Raw genomic sequence first — 16,062 nt, 5'->3', positions numbered from 1 at the left:
TCTTCCTACCTCTGTCTGTTTTTACCCAGTTTTGTTCTATTACCATACCTCCCAACTGTCCCGATTTTCGCGGGACAGTCCCGTTTTTTGGGGACTGTCCCGCTGTCCCACCCGCGGGCCGCAGTGTCCCGCGGTGGGGGGGGGGCAGTTGGGAGGCTCTGCCTGTCGCTGCCCTGCTTAGCAGAGCAGCGGTGAACAGACGCTGTGCGCATGCGCACAGCGTCTATTCACTGAAGTCAGAGGGAGAGGGGGCATGCCAGCGGCTCACAGAGCGCTGGGTATGCCCCCTCAGTGACGAAAACGGGGGCGTGGCTCGCGATCGCGGGTCCTCCTGCGAAGCCACGCCCCGTTTACTTAGGCCACGCTCCTTTTCGGGAGCGCGCGCGGCTTCGCCGCGCGTGTGTCCCTCTATCAAAGGGGACAAAGTTGGGAGGTATGCTATTACTGTTCTAATTGTAAAGCGCAACAGAATATGCTGCGCTATATAAGAAACTTAATAAATAAATAATAAAGGTGAAGTCACCTTACCCTCATTATGTGTCTGTTATATTCTTTGGAAGTGTTTTTCAGAGATATGTGTATAACTTCAAAGGGGATCATCAATGCCTGTATTGGTTATAGGGCACAATGATATATATGGCGCTCTGCATACTGTACTTTCTCTAACGTCCTAGTGGATGCTGGGGACTCCGAAAGGACCACGGGGAATAGCGGCTCCGCAGGAGACTGGGCACAAAAGTAAAAAGCTTTAGGACTACCTGGTGTGCACTGGCTCCTCCCCCTATGACCCTCCTCCAAGCCTCAGTTAAGACTTTGTGCCCGAACGAGAAGGGTGCAATCTAGGTGGCTCTCCTGAGCTGCTTAGAGTAAAAGTTTAAACAGAAGCCCTCCCCCGCTTCTGCCAAGTCCTCAGCATGACGCTGGGGCCTTACAAGCGGACTCAGGCACGGTGGGGGCCCGTCTCAAGAATTTCAGCGCGCAGTGGGCTCACTCGCAAGTGGACCCCTGGATCCTGCAGGTAGTATCTCAGGGGTACAAATTGAAATTCGAGACGTCTCCCCCTCGCCGGTTCCTGAAGTCTGCTTTACCAACGTCTCCCCCCCGACAGGGAGGCGGTATTGGAAGCCATTCACAAGCTGTATTCCCAGCAGGTGATAATCAAGGTACCCCTCCTACAACAGGGAAAGGGGTATTATTCCACGCTGTTTGTGGTACCGAAGCCGGACGGCTCGGTGAGACCCATTTTAAATCTGAAATCCTTGAACACTTACATAAAAAGGTTCAAGTTCAAGATGGAGTCACTCAGAGCAGTGATAGCGAACCTGGAAGAAGGGGACTATATGGTGTCTCTGAACATCAAGGATGCCTACCTCCATGTCCCAATTTGCCCTTCTCACCAAGGGTACCTCAGGTTTGTGGTACAGAACTGTCACTATCAGTTTCAGACGCTGCCGTTTGGATTGTCCACGGCACCCCGGGTCTTTACCAAGGTAATGGCCGAAATGATGATTCTTCTTCGAAGAAAAGGCGTCTTAATTATCCCTTACTTGGACGATCTCCTGATAAGGGCAAGGTCCAGAGAACAGTTAGAGGTCGGAGTAGCACTATCTCAAGTAGTACTACGACAGCACGGATGGATTCTAAATATTCCAAAATCGCAGCTGATTCCGACGACACGTCTGCTGTTCCTAGGGATGATTCTGGACACAGTACAGAAAAAGGTGTTTCTCCCGGAGGAGAAGGCCAAGGAGTTATCCGACCTAGTCAGGAACCTCCTAAGACCAGGCCAAGTGTCAGTACATCAATGCACAAGGGTCCTGGGAAAGATGGTGGCTTCTTACGAAGCGATTCCATTCGGCAGATTCCACGCAAGAACTTTCCAGTGGGATCTGCTGGACAAATGGTCCGGATCGCATCTTCAAATGCATCAGCGGATAACCCTGTCTCCAAGGACAAGGGTGTCTCTCCTGTGGTGGTTACAGAGTGCTCATCTCCTAGAGGGCCGCAGATTCGGCATTCAGGATTGGGTCCTGGTGACCACGGATGCCAGCCTGAGAGGCTGGGGAGCAGTCACACAGGGAAAAAATTTCCAGGGCTTGTGGTCAAGCATGGAAACGTCACTTCACATAAATATCCTGGAACTAAGGGCCATTTACAATGCCCTAAGTCAGGCAAGACCTCTGCTTCAGGGTCAGCCGGTGTTGATCCAGTCGGACAACATCACGGCAGTCGCCCACGTAAACAGACAGGGCGGCACAAGAAGCAGGAGGGCAATGATGGAAGTGGCAAGGATTCTTCGCTGGGCGGAGAATCATGTGATAGCACTGTCAGCAGTGTTCATTCCGGGAGTGGACAACTGGGAAGCAGACTTCCTCAGCAGACACGATCTTCACCCGGGGGAGTGGGGACTTCACCCAGAAGTCTTCCACATGATTGTGAACCGTTGGGAAAAACCAAAGGTGGACATGATGGCGTCCCGCCTCAACAAAAAACTGGACAGATATTGCGCCAGGTCAAGGGACCCTCAGGCAATAGCTGTGGACGCTCTGGTAACACCGTGGGTGTACCAGTCAGTGTATGTGTTCCCTCCTCTTCCTCTCATACCAAAAGTACTGAGAATCATAAGAAGGAGAGGAGTAAAGACTATACTCGTGGCTCCGGATTGGCCAAGAAGGACTTGGTACCCGGAAATTCAAGAGATGCTCACGGAAGACCCGTGGCCTCTACCTCTAAGAAAGGACCTGCTCCAGCAGGGACCATGTCTGTTCCAAGACTTACCGCGGCTGCGTTTGACGGCATGGCGGTTGAACGCCGGATCCTGAAGGAAAAAGGCATTCCGGATGAAGTCATCCCTACCCTGATCAAAGCCAGGAAGGATGTAACCGTACAACATTATCACCGTATTTGGTGTAAATATGTTGCGTGGTGCGAGGCCAGGAAGGCCCCTACAGAGGAATTTCAACTGGGTCGTTTCCTGCATTTCCTGCAAACAGGACTGTCTATGGGCCTCAAATTGGGGTCCATTAAGGTTCAAATTTCGGCCCTGTCAATATTCTTCCAAAAAGAACTGGCTTCTGTTCCTGAAGTTCAGACGTTTGTCAAGGGAGTACTGCATATACAGCCTCCTTTTGTGCCTCCAGTGGCACCTTGGGATCTCAATGTAGTTTTGGGATTCCTAAAATCACATTGATTTGAACCACTCACCACTGTGGACTTAAAATATCTCACATGGAAAGTGGTAATGCTGTTAGCCCTGGCTTCAGCCAGGCGTGTCTCAGAATTGGCGGCTTTATCCTATAAAAGCCCTTACCTAATTTTTCATACGGACAGGGCAGAATTGAGGACTCGTCCTCAATTTCTCCCTAAGGTGGTTTCAGCTTTTCACTTAAACCAGCCTATTGTGGTGCCTGCGGCTACTAGGGACTTGGAGGATTCCAAGTTGCTGGACGTAGTCAGGGCCCTGAAAATATATGTTTCCAGGACGGCTGGAGTCAGAAAATCTGATTCGCTGTTTATCCTGTATGCACCCAACAAGCTGGGTGCTCCTGCTTCTAAGCAGACGATTGCTCGTTGGATTTGTAGTACAATTCAGCTTGCACATTCTGTGGCAGGCCTGCCACAGCCAAAATCTGTAAAAGCCCATTCCACACGGAAAGTGGGCTCATCTTGGGCGGCTGCCCGAGGGGTCTCGGCTTTACAACTTTGCCGAGCAGCTACTTGGTCAGGGGCAAACACGTTTGCTAAATTCTACAAATTTGATACCCTGGCTGAGGAGGACCTGGAGTTCTCTCATTCGGTGCTGCAGAGTCATCCGCACTCTCCCGCCCGTTTGGGAGCTTTGGTATAATCCCCATGGTCCTTTCGGAGTCCCCAGCATCCACTAGGATGTTAGAGAAAATAAGAATTTACTTACCGATAATTCTATTTCTCATAGCCCGTAGTGGATGCTGGGCGCCCATCCCAAGTGCGGATTGTCTGCATTACTTGTACATAGTTATTGTTACAAAAATCGGGTTATTGTTGTTGTGAGCCATCTTTTCAGAGGCTCCTTCTGTTATCATGCTGTTAACTGGGTTCAGATCACAAGTTGTACGGTGTGATTGGTGTGGCTGGTATGAGTCTTACCCGGGATTCAAAATCCTTCCTTATTGTGTACGCTCGTCCGGGCACAGTATCCTAACTGAGGCTTGGAGGAGGGTCATAGGGGGAGGAGCCAGTGCACACCAGGTAGTCCTAAAGCTTTTTACTTTTGTGCCCAGTCTCCTGCGGAGCCGCTATTCCCCATGGTCCTTTCGGAGTCCCCAGCATCCACTACGGACTATGAGAAATAGAATTATCGGTAAGCAAATTCTTATTTTTTAAAGTAAAGGGGGGTACACACAGAGTGATGTTCAGCTGATTTCTAAACAATCTGACTAGATTGCTTAGACATTAACTGAACATCGGAGGGGGGGGGGGGGTGATGCAGGCACAATCTAGCTGGTCGCTCATTTCACCACTGGGTGAAATGAGCACCCACACCCCCCTTCCAGCACATCGCGCTATGCTGAGTGGGGGGATAGATGTGTTAGACCGCTCAGCACACATCTCTGGGAAAATCTCCCCGTCAGTATGGCCCTTAAGGTTTCTTGTGGTCAGTTAGGTGGAACCACTTAGTGGTAGCATACAATACAAGCGCAAGCCCTGAAAAGTATCTGAGTCTTTTCATCAACAAGAAGATCTTACTAAAGGGCCGTACTGACGGGGAGATTTTCCCAGAGATCTAGCACCGGCGATAGCGACGCGCGGGACCAAGCACCGCTGTCGCCGGCACCCCTACACACACAGTGATGTTCAGCTAATTTCTAAGCAATCTGGTCAGATTGCTTAGAAATTAGCTGAACATCGCTCCGTGTGTACCCTCCTTTAACTGCTTGCCTTTAGGCTCATTTACATTTGGATGGAAGTGTTTTTTATGACACGTCTCTCAGACGTAGAAGTGTGCGACCACTTTAACACTGCGCTTATTGTTGTTGCTTTCAGAATCTCCCTATAGTGCTTTTTTAAATGTAGTCAAGTATGTAATCAGCCCCATGTACAAGTCTCCCAAATCCTCCTAAAAAGCCCCATGTACAATTCTCCTGTGTACAAGCCTTCCAAGTACTCCTAATCAGCCCCATGTACAAATCTCCCAGGTGCTCCTAATCATCCCCATGTACACGTCTCTCAGGTGCTACTAATCACCACCTCCGATTTCCAAATCTCCCAAGTGTTCCTAATCAGCCCCATGTTCAAGTCTCCCAAGTGTTCCTAATTAACCCCTCCCCTCCCTCATGTACAAAGGCCCGTACACACTGGTCGATATATCGGCCGTTCTCCTGAACGGCCGATATATCGCGGGACCGTCGGCCAGTGTGTACGGCCGATACGTCTGTGAACTCCGTTGTTACATCTCCGTCGTTACGTCGTTATATCTACCGATATATTGGCGCGTCGCTGTGTGTGTACGGGGCGGTCGGCCGACCGCCCGTACACATGCTGCGGCGGCCGGCGGTGATTGACAGCTGAACCGGGCGGGCTTGTGTACATGCCCGCCCAGTTCATGACGTCAGTCCCCGACGGATCGGGCAGTGTGTATGCTGAACACACTGCTCGATCCGTCCATAGATATATCTGCAGATCAATTGATCTGCAGATATATCTATTAGTGTGTACCCACCTTAAGTCTCCCAAGTGCTCCTAATCAGCCCCATGTAGAATTCTCCTCTGTAGAAGCCTTCCAAGTACTCCTAATCAGCACCATGTACAAGTCCCCAAGCCTCCTAATCAGCCCCATGTACAAGTCTCCCAAGTGCTCCTAATCAGCACTGTGTACTAGTCTTATTGTTCTTATGTTCCTCAGAAAGAGAACAAAAATGTCCATGCTATGGAATGTTTTCAACAAAGGTGTAATGGTTTCACCAAGTGACACAACTCCAAAGAAAGCTGTAGCATAAAAAATAAAATATGCATAGCATAATACTGCTTAAGTTTTATTTAAAATAAACATAAAACCAAACACCCATTTGTTCAAATGCCAACCAGCTAGCTAGTAGGACTGAGCAAAATCAGACAAGCATATATGAGTGTCCCGGTTACTACAAATAGTTGAGTCAGACAGTGCTCAGCGAACTCCAGGCATTAGAATCCAGATAGGGTCCCCACCAGCAACGCATTTTGATTTTCCTTCCTCAGGTTGTGGGTGTTTTGCTCTTGTCTTATACAATATTTATACCCCTCTAATTCACATCAAAAGATTATCAGCTGTGAGACACGTTAAATTGTTTTTGGTAAGCTGATAATGCTATCCTGTTTACTTCCAGTTTCTGGCCCACAGTGTAATGCAGGGTATGCTCCAAATCTCCACAATATGCGCAGCATAATTTCTCATACGTCCTAGAGGATGCTGGGGTCACTTCAAGAACCATGGGGTATAGATGGGATCCACAGGAGACATGGGCACTTTAAGACTTTCAAAGGGGTGTGAACTGGCTCCTCCCTCTATGCCCCTCCTCCAGACTCCAGTTTAGAATCTGTGCCCAGGCAGACTGGATGCACTCTGAGGAGCTCTACTGAGTTTCTCTGAAAATACTTTAAGTTAGGTTTTTTATTTTCAGGGAGCACTGCTTGCAACAGTCTCCCTGCTTCGTGGGACTTAGGGGAGAGAAGTCAGACCTACTTCTGTGAGTTTAAAGGACCTGCTTCTTTTGCTACAGGACACCAATAGCTCCTGAGGGTTTGGAACACTAGGTACGCCTAGGGGTTCATTCCCGGAGCCCGCCGTCACCCCCCTTGCAGAGCCAGAAGTCAGAAGACAGGTGAGTAGAAGAAGATCAGAAGACTTCAGTGACGGCTTTGAGGTACCGCACAGCGGCCGCGCTGCGCGCCATGCTCCCACACACGGCAGGGCGCGGGGGAGGGAGGGGGCACCCTGGGCAGCATATAAACCTCATTTATCTATCTGGCAACAGCGGACAAGGTGCCTGGGCACTGTCCGGACCCCCGCCAGTGTCAAAAAGTTTAAAAATGAGCGGGTCAAAAGCGCGACAGTAAGGGGGCGGGGCTTAGCCCTCACAGCACACAGCTCTGCGCCATTTCTCTTCACATGGCTGCAGAGACGCTGGTCCTTCCTCACACTGCTGTAACAAGTGACAGGGTGGAAAACGGGGGGGCACAGCAATTTTGGTGCATTATACTAGTTTATAAAAGCGCTGCAGGTCTGGGACATTGTCTGTAATGTTCAGACCGAGTTTTGGGCGCTGGGGTGTGGGCTGGCTATATCTCCCTCTGTGTCTCTCTGACAGGCTTTGCTGTAGGTCTGTCCTCTATAGGCCCAGTGTGTCTGCGTGTGGTAGGTGCACGTGTGTCGGCATGTCTGAAGCGGAGTGCTCCTCCCAGGAGGAGACTGTGTTGGGGACACAAAAGGCTGTGGGAGTGACCCTGTCGGCACCGCCGACACCGGATTGGGTGAATGTTTTGAATGCTTTTTGAGTGCTTTGAATGCAAATATGGCTCTGATTAATAAAAGATTGGATAAATCTGAGTCTCAGAACCAGGCTTGGAAGAAATCCGTAGGGAATGTGTTGTTTCAAGTCCAGACCCCTTCGGGGTCACAAAAACGTTCATTTGCCCAGCTGGCAGACACGGATACCAACACGGACACTGACTCAAGTGTCGACTATAGTGATGCCAGATTAGATCCAAAACTGGCAAAGAGCATTCAGTACATGAGTGTGGCTATAAAAGATGTATTACATATCACTGAGGACCCAGCTGTTCCTGATACTAGGGTCTGTATGTTTAAGGGGAAGAAACCTGAGGCAACTTTTCCTCCCTCTCATGAACTGAACGCGCTTTGTGAAAAGGTTTGGGAAAATCCTGACAAAAAGTTTCAGATTCCCAAAAGGATTATAGTGGCGTATCCGTTTCCCTCTGGGGATAGGGATAAATGGGAGTCACCCCCCATTGTGGACAAAGCTTTATCACGGCTGTCCAAAAAGGTGGCTCTTCCGTCCCCTGACACGGCAGCCCTAAAGGATCCTACGGATCGTAGGCAGAAAAATACATTGAAATCCATTTATATCTCCACGGGTACACTACTCAGACCAGCCATTGCATCTGCGTGGGTGAGTAGTGCTATCGAAAAATGGGCAGATAACCTGTCATCTGAATTGGATACCCTCGATAGGGTTAACATTCTCCTGACGCTAGGTCATATCAGGGACGCTGCAGTCTACCTAAAGGAAGCTGCGAGAGATATTGGCCTCTTGGGTTCACGGGCCAATGCCATGGCAGTCTCATCTAAGAGAGCATTGTGGATTCATCAATGGAATGCTGATGCGGACTCTAAGAAAGCTATGGAGTCTCTACCGTATAAAGGTGGTGTATTGTTTGGTGACGGCCTCGCTGAGTTGGTATCTACGGCTACCGCGAGTAAGTCATCCTTTTTACCTTATGTGCCTGCACCACAAAAGAAAGCACACCAGTATCAGATGCAGCCCTTTCGGCCCTATAAATACAGAAAAGGCTGAGGGTCTTCCTTCCTTGCTACTAGAGGAAAGGGAAAGGGTAAGCGATCACCGGCCGTGGCCGGTCTCCAGGAGCAGAAGTCCTCCCCAGCTTCTGCCAAGTCCACCGCATGATGCTGGGGCTCCTCTGCGGGAGTCCGCACCGGTGGGGGCACGTCTCAGGCTCTTCAGTCAGTTCTGAGCTCGTTCGGCCCTGGACCCATGGGTTTTAGAAATAGTGTCCCAAGGGTACAGACTGGAGTTTCAAGACCCCCCCCCCCCTCACCGATTTTTCAAATCAGCCTTACCAGCTTCTCTTCCAGACAGTGAGGTGGTATGCGCTGCAATACAAAAATTGTGTCACAATCAGGTCATTGTCAGGGTTCCCCCGTCACAGGGAGAAGGCTTTTATTCGAGCCTGTTCGTGGTCCCGAAGCCAGACGGCTCAGTCAGACCAATCCTGAACCTGAAATCCCTCAATTTCTACCTAAAAAAAATAAAATTCAAGATGGAATCTCGTCCCGGGCAGTGATCTCCAGTCTGGAGGAGGGGGATTTTATGGTGTCGGTAGACATAAAGGATGCCTACTTGCATGTTCCAATTTATCCCCCACATCAGGCTTACCTGAGGTTTGCAGTTTGGGATTGTCATTACCAATTTCAGACGTTGCCGTTTGGTCTGTCCACGGCTCCGAGGGTTTTCACCAAAGTAATGGCCGAAATGATGGTTCTCCTGCGCAAACAAGGAGTCACAATTATCCCGTACTTGGACTATCTCCTAATCAAGGCGAGATCCAGGGACCAATTACTGCAGAACATTACGCTCTCCCTGACAATTCTGCAGCAACATGGTTGGCTCCTAAACTTGCCAAAATCACAGTTGGTTCCGACGAGACAGCTGTCAGTTTTGGGAATGATTCTGGACACAGAATTACAGAAAGTTTTTCTTCCACAAACAAATTCTGAAACCAGCAAGAGTATCAATCCATCAATGCACTCGGTTGCTGGGGAAGATGGTGGCGGCCTACGAGGCCATTCAGTTTGGCAGATTCCATGCCAGAGTGTTTCAGTGGGACCTGTTGGACAAGTGGTCCGGGTCCCATCTGCACATGCACCGAAGGATAATCCTGTCTTCCAGGACAAGAATATCACTCCTGTGGTGGCTGCACAGCTCTCACCTCCTAGAGGGATGCAGGTTCGGGATCCAGGACTGGATCCTAGTGACCACGGATGCGAGTCTCCGAGGCTGGGGAGCAGTCACACAGGGGGAAAGCTTCCAGGGAAGATGGTCAAGCCAGGAGATGTGTCTACACATAAACGTTCTGGAGTTAAGGGCCATTCACAACGGCCTTCTGCAAGCGGAACATCTTCTTCGCAATCGGGCCGTCTTGATTCAGTCGGACAACATAACAGCAGTAGCGTACATAAACCGCCAGGGCGGAACAAGGAGCAGAGCGGCGATGGCAGAGGCCACCAAGGTGCTCCGTTGGGCGGAAAGGTATACAAGCGCTCTGTCAGCGATCTTCATTCCAGGAGTGGACAACTGGGAAGCAGACTTCCTCAGCAGACACGATCTCCATCCAGGAGAGTGGGGTCTTCATCAAGAGGTCTTTGCAGAAGTGACAAGTCTTTGGGGAATTCCTCAAATAGACATGATAGCGTCTCGCCTCAACAAGAAACTTCAGAGATATTGTTCCAGGTCGAGAGACCCTCAAGCAATAGCAGTGGACGCTCTGGTGACACAGTGGGTGTTTCAGTCGGTGTACGTGTTTCCTCCGCTTCCACTCATTCCAAAAGTGATAAAAATCATAAGAAGAACAAAGGTTCAAGCGATCCTCATTGTTCCAGACTGGCCAAGAAGGGCTTGGTATCCAGATCTGCAGGAATTACTCATAGGAGATCCCTGGTCTCTTCCTCTGAGGGAGGATCTGTTACAGCAGGGGCCGTGCGTGTTCCAAGACTTACCGCAACTTCGTTTGACGGCTTGGAGGTTGAACGCAGGATTCTAGCCCGAAAGGGTATTCCCAAGGAAGTCATCCCCACTCTTAATCAGGCCAGGAAAGGAGTAACGTCTACACATTACCACCGCATTTGGAGAAAATACGTGTCTTGGTGTGAATCCAAGAAGACTCCTACGGAAGAATTTCAGTTAGGACGTTTTCTCCATTTTCTACAAGCCGGTGTGGATGCGGGCCTAAAGTTGGGCTCAATTAAATAGACGTTATGGTAAGAACTTACCGTTGATAACGTAATTTCTTGTCCACAGGTATCCACAGGATAACATTGGGATATGCCGGAGCGACAGCGGAAATGGCACCAAACGGTCACGAGCTTTCTGGCCTCCCAAGATGCATCGGGGCTTCACCATATAATCCCGCCCACTGACTCAGTCAAATCAGTTCTTTCCACAGCGATTAGGCAGGAGCATCAGGTAGAAACCTATTTAGGCGATAAGAACACACATGCACACCCTTCCATACAAGAGGGAAGAGGTTTAGTGATTGTCAAGATCCTCAAATCAGGTGCATCAGGGTGGGACCCCTGTGGATACCTGTGGACATAAGAGAATTTACGTTATCAACGGTAAGTTCTTACCATAACGTCTATTTCTCTGGCTGGGTCCACAGGTTATCCACAGGATAACATTGGGATTCCCAAAGCCAGTTTTAGTGGTGGGGACACTCCTGATTACACAGAAGGACCTTTCGCCCGAAGTCTGCATCATGAGAGGCAAAAGTATCCAAGGCATCATGGGGGTAACTGTTAGCAGTTGGGCAAAACCATGGGGGGTAATTCCAAGTTGATCGCAGCAGGAAATTTTTTAGCAGTTGGGCAAAACCATGTGCACTGCAGGGGGGGCAGATATAACATTTGCAGAGAGAGATAGATTTGGGTGTGGTGAGTTCAATCTGCAATCTAAATTGCAGTGTAAAAATAAAGCAGACAGTATTTACCCTGCACAGAAACAAAATAACCCACCCAAATCTAACTCTCTCTGCAAATGTTATATCTGCCCCCCCCCCTGCAGTGCACATGGTTTTGCCCAATTGCTAACAAAGTTGCTGCTGCGATCAACTTAGAATTACCCCCAATGTCTAATGAATGTGTTTATAGAAGATCATGTGGCTGCCTTACAAATCTGTTCTGCTGAAGCACCCTGTTGTGCTGCCCATGAAGGACCTACCTTACGTGTAAAGTGAGCAGAGACATTAGCCGTAGTAGGGAGATCTGCATGAGAATAAGCTTCTGATATTACCATTCGGAGCCATCTTGCGAGCGTCTGTTTACTAGCAGGCCATCCTCTTCTATGAAATCCGTAGAGGATTAAGAGAGAATCTATTTTTCTGATGGCACTAGTACGATCTATGTAGATTCTTAATGCTCGGACTACGTCCAGCGACGCTTCTCCCGCAGAAAGTCCCGATACCTGAAAAGCTGGGACTACAATCTTTTCGTTAAGGTGAAACTCTGAAACCACCTTTGGAAGATAACCAGATCTAGTTCTGAGAACTGCTCTGTCTGGAAAAAAACTTAGGAAAGGAGACTTACACGATAACGCCATTGCCAGTAGAAAAAGTACTTTAGCTGTTAACCATTTAAGATCTGCTCTCTTAAGTGGTTCGATGGGAGGTCCCTGAAGAAATCTAAGAACTAGATTCAAATCCCAGGGAGCTGCAGGAGGAACAAATGGAGGTTGAATATGTACAACTCCCTGAAAGAAAGTACGTACATCCTGTAAATCAGCAATCTTTCGCTGAAACCATACAGTTAACGCTGATACTTGAACTCTCAAGGAAGCTACTTTCAAAGTTTTATCCAATCATGCTTGAAGAAAATCCCAAATCCTGGATACTTTAAAAGATCTTGGATTCAAACTTTTTTCAGTACACCAATGAATATAGGCTTGCCATATTCTATGATACACATGAGCTGAAGAAGGCTTTCTTGCTCTAAGCATAGTTTGGATTACTTGTTTTGAAAATCCTCTAGCTTCTAGAATAGAGGTTTCAGCAGCCACGCCGTCAAAGACAGACGATCCAGATGACTGTGACAACAAGGACCCTGCATCAGCAGATCTGGACGTTGAGGGAGCAGTATTGGTGCTTCCACGGACATTCTCATTAGATCTGTGTACCAAAGCCTTCTTGGCCAAGCTGGAGCTATTAGAATTATGGCTCCCTTTGCTTGCTTTATTTTTCTCACTACTCTGGGTAACAAAGATATTGGAGGGAACAGATACGCCAGATAAAATTTCCATTCTACTGACAGTGCGTCTACAAGGACCGCTCCGGGATCCTTTGTTCTCGATCCGTAGTTCGGAACTTTGTTGTTTAGACGAGATGCCATGAGGTCTATCTCTGTTAGACCTCATCTGTTCACTATTGTCTGAAACACTTATGGGTGTAATGCCCATTCGGTTTCCTGAATGGTGTGCCGAGAAAGTCCGCTTCCCAGTTCAATACACCAGGGACAAACACTGCTGACAATGCTGGGAGATGGAGTTCTGCCCATCTTAGAATGGGATTTACTTCCTCCATCAATCTTTTGCTGTGAGTTCCTCCTTGATGATTGAGGTACGCTACTGCTGTCGCATTGTCTGAGCGAATCTGGACCGGTCTTCCTTGCAGACTGTCCTTTGCCTGAACTAGAGCCATATAAATGGCCCTTATTTCCAACAGATTTATAGGCAGGCGACTTTCCCTTATGGTCCATTTTCCCTGGAACCAAAGGCTTCCGAGTACCGCACCCCAGCCTCGCAGACTGGCATCTGTTGTCAGGACTTGCCATTCTTTTATCCAAAAGGGTCTCCCCTTGATTAAATGGTCTGCCTGTAGCCACCACGCTAGAGACCTTTTTACGTTTACTGGAAACTTTATCATCTGCTTTTTTATCGTCTGATTATTTCCGTTCCATTTGGTCAGAATAAGGTGCTGTAATGGTCTGGAGTGGAATTGCGCATATTCCACCATGTCGAAGGTTGATACCTTCAGACCCAACAGTCACATTGCTGCATGGACTAACATTGTCTGGGTGTGCAACGCTTCCTGAGTCATGACCTGCACCTTGACCATCTTTTTCTCTGGTAAGAAAACTCTCTGTAGGTCTGAATCCAATATGACCCCCAAATGAACCATCCGCTGTGACGGATTCAGAGACGACTTTTCCCAATTTATGAGCCACCCATATCTCTGTAAACAAACTATTGTCTGTTGAAGATGGCTCAAAAGTAACTCCTGCGAATGTGCTAGGATTAACAGGTCGTCGAGGTATGGAAATATTCTTATCCCCTGCTTGTGGAGATAAGATGCCATAACCACCATAATCTTGGTAAACACCCTGGGTGCTGTTGCTAGCCCGAAGGGCAAGGCTTGGAACTGAAAATGTTCCTGAAGGATGGCAAACCTGAGGTAGCACTGATGAGACCGTGCTATAGGCACATGTAGGTAAGCATCCTGTACATCCAGAGATACCATGTAATCTCCCGGTTCCATAGCCAACATTATGGAGCGTAATGTCTCCATGTGGAACCTTGGGATCCAAATGTATTTGTTTAACATTTTCAGATTGAGAATTGGTCGAAATTACCCATTTGGCTTCTGGATCAGAAATAGATTGGAGTAAAAACCCTGTCCCCTTTGTGATGGAGGTACTGGGACAATCACACCTGATTGCAGTAATTTTTGGACTGCTTCTTGCAGGGCATTGGCCTTCGACTCTATACGAGACGGGCTGGTGCAAAAAAATCTTTGAGGAGGCTGCCTTCTGAATGGGAACCCATACCCCTGAGATACCACCTTCTGCACCCAAGCATCTGTTGTCGACTGTTGCCATATGTGTGCAAAATGAAGGAGTCGGTCCCCAACCCTGGAATCCTCCAGGCGGAGGCCTGCCTCTTCAGGCTGATGGTTTCTGTTCAGGCTTGGAAGCTGGCTTTCTACGAGCCCATTGCTTCCTACCCCTGGCCGATATATTGGACTGGGGCTGCTTAAACTCCTCTTTAGCTTTCGCTTTGCTTTGCCATCAAAATGGGCAAAACTTTGAACCCTTAGACTTAGGGTTATAACTAGCCGGAAATTTGACCTTCTTTGAGTCAGCCTCTGATTCTAGGATATCAGACAATTGTTTTCCAAACAATATATTATCAATGAAAGGCAATGCTTCCAATTCTTTCTTGGATTCCGCATCTGCTTTCCAGGTACGTAGCCAAACTGCTCTACGAGCGGCTATTGTCAAGGCTGAAGCTTAAGAAGCAACTGTACCCATATCAATTGCTGCTTCTTCCAAGTATTGGGCAGATTGTCTTAAATGGCTTAAATGATACTTTTGCTCCCTACTAGGAGAAGAGAGGCCATTCTCTAGTTCCTCTATCCATTCGCCCATTGCCTTTTCTATCCAGGCCGAAGCCATAGCAGGTCTTACCACTGCTCCTACGAGAGAAAATACATTTTTCAAGAAGCTATCTACCCTTCTGTCTGTGACATCATTTAGTGAGGTAGATGACAGTGGTAAAGCAGATTTATGCACAAGTCGCAGTACATGTGCATCTACTTTTGGAGGAACTTCTCTTTTCGAACAATCCGCAGCTGGAAATGGATAATAAGATCCCATCTTTTCGGAATCTTATACTTTTTACTGGGCGTCGCCCAAGATTCTTCCATCATTTCCGTCAGCTCATCTGATGCTGGGAATTCAGTTTTAACTGACTTTGTTCGTTTAAACACAGGTGCTTTAGACTTTGACACTGTTTTGACTGGCTCTTCCAAAGAGAGAACAGCCTTCACAGCATCAATAAGTTCAGCTACATCCTCTGAACTAAAACTCTGCGACTGATCATCATACAGAGTATTTGAATATACTGTATCATCATCTGTTGTATCATCTTGTGTAGTCTGCCACATAGACGCATCTGTCTTAGTCTTACCTGTCCCTTGGTTACTTGTAGAGGCTACTCGAACCAAGCCGTAGGAAGGGAGCTGCATGTATGGGTTAATAGTGTAACCTAACCCCTGGGGTGGTGCTACCGGAGTTAACCTGTCCGCTATTGAAGACAAAGTCTTTGCGAACATATTCCATGGTGGCTCTACTGGTTGTTGAACCAAATCCTGTTTTTTACTTTGCTGAAAAGCAAAACAGTTCACACACAACCCCTCATAAGTGACCAACTGGCCTATACCAATTAACCCTGTTTTACAAGATAAACATGTTAGGGATGTAGGAGTGCCTGATAAATTCTCCTCGTCACTTTTGCTGCTCACAGACATGGTAATAATCTGTTAATGACTACACAATTTGTGACTGAAAATCACCTATATATGGATATATAGAAGTGAGATCAATCTGACCACAACCGTGCACCTGAACTGAGGGTCAGAACAAGACTGTCAGAACAAGACTGACGACATAGGAAAGTCAGCACACATACTAGCAGTCAGTCACATGTTAAGGCATTAAACATTGTCATATGAGAATACAACCCCCATAACAACTTACAAGTAAGTAGGAAATTGTGGTGAAGGGAGAGGGAACCTTCAAGCAAA

Source organism: Pseudophryne corroboree, chromosome 4, assembly GCF_028390025.1.
Source record: "Pseudophryne corroboree isolate aPseCor3 chromosome 4, aPseCor3.hap2, whole genome shotgun sequence".
Taxonomy (NCBI): domain Eukaryota; kingdom Metazoa; phylum Chordata; class Amphibia; order Anura; family Myobatrachidae; genus Pseudophryne; species Pseudophryne corroboree.
Note: the sequence above shows the minus strand (reverse complement) of the source record.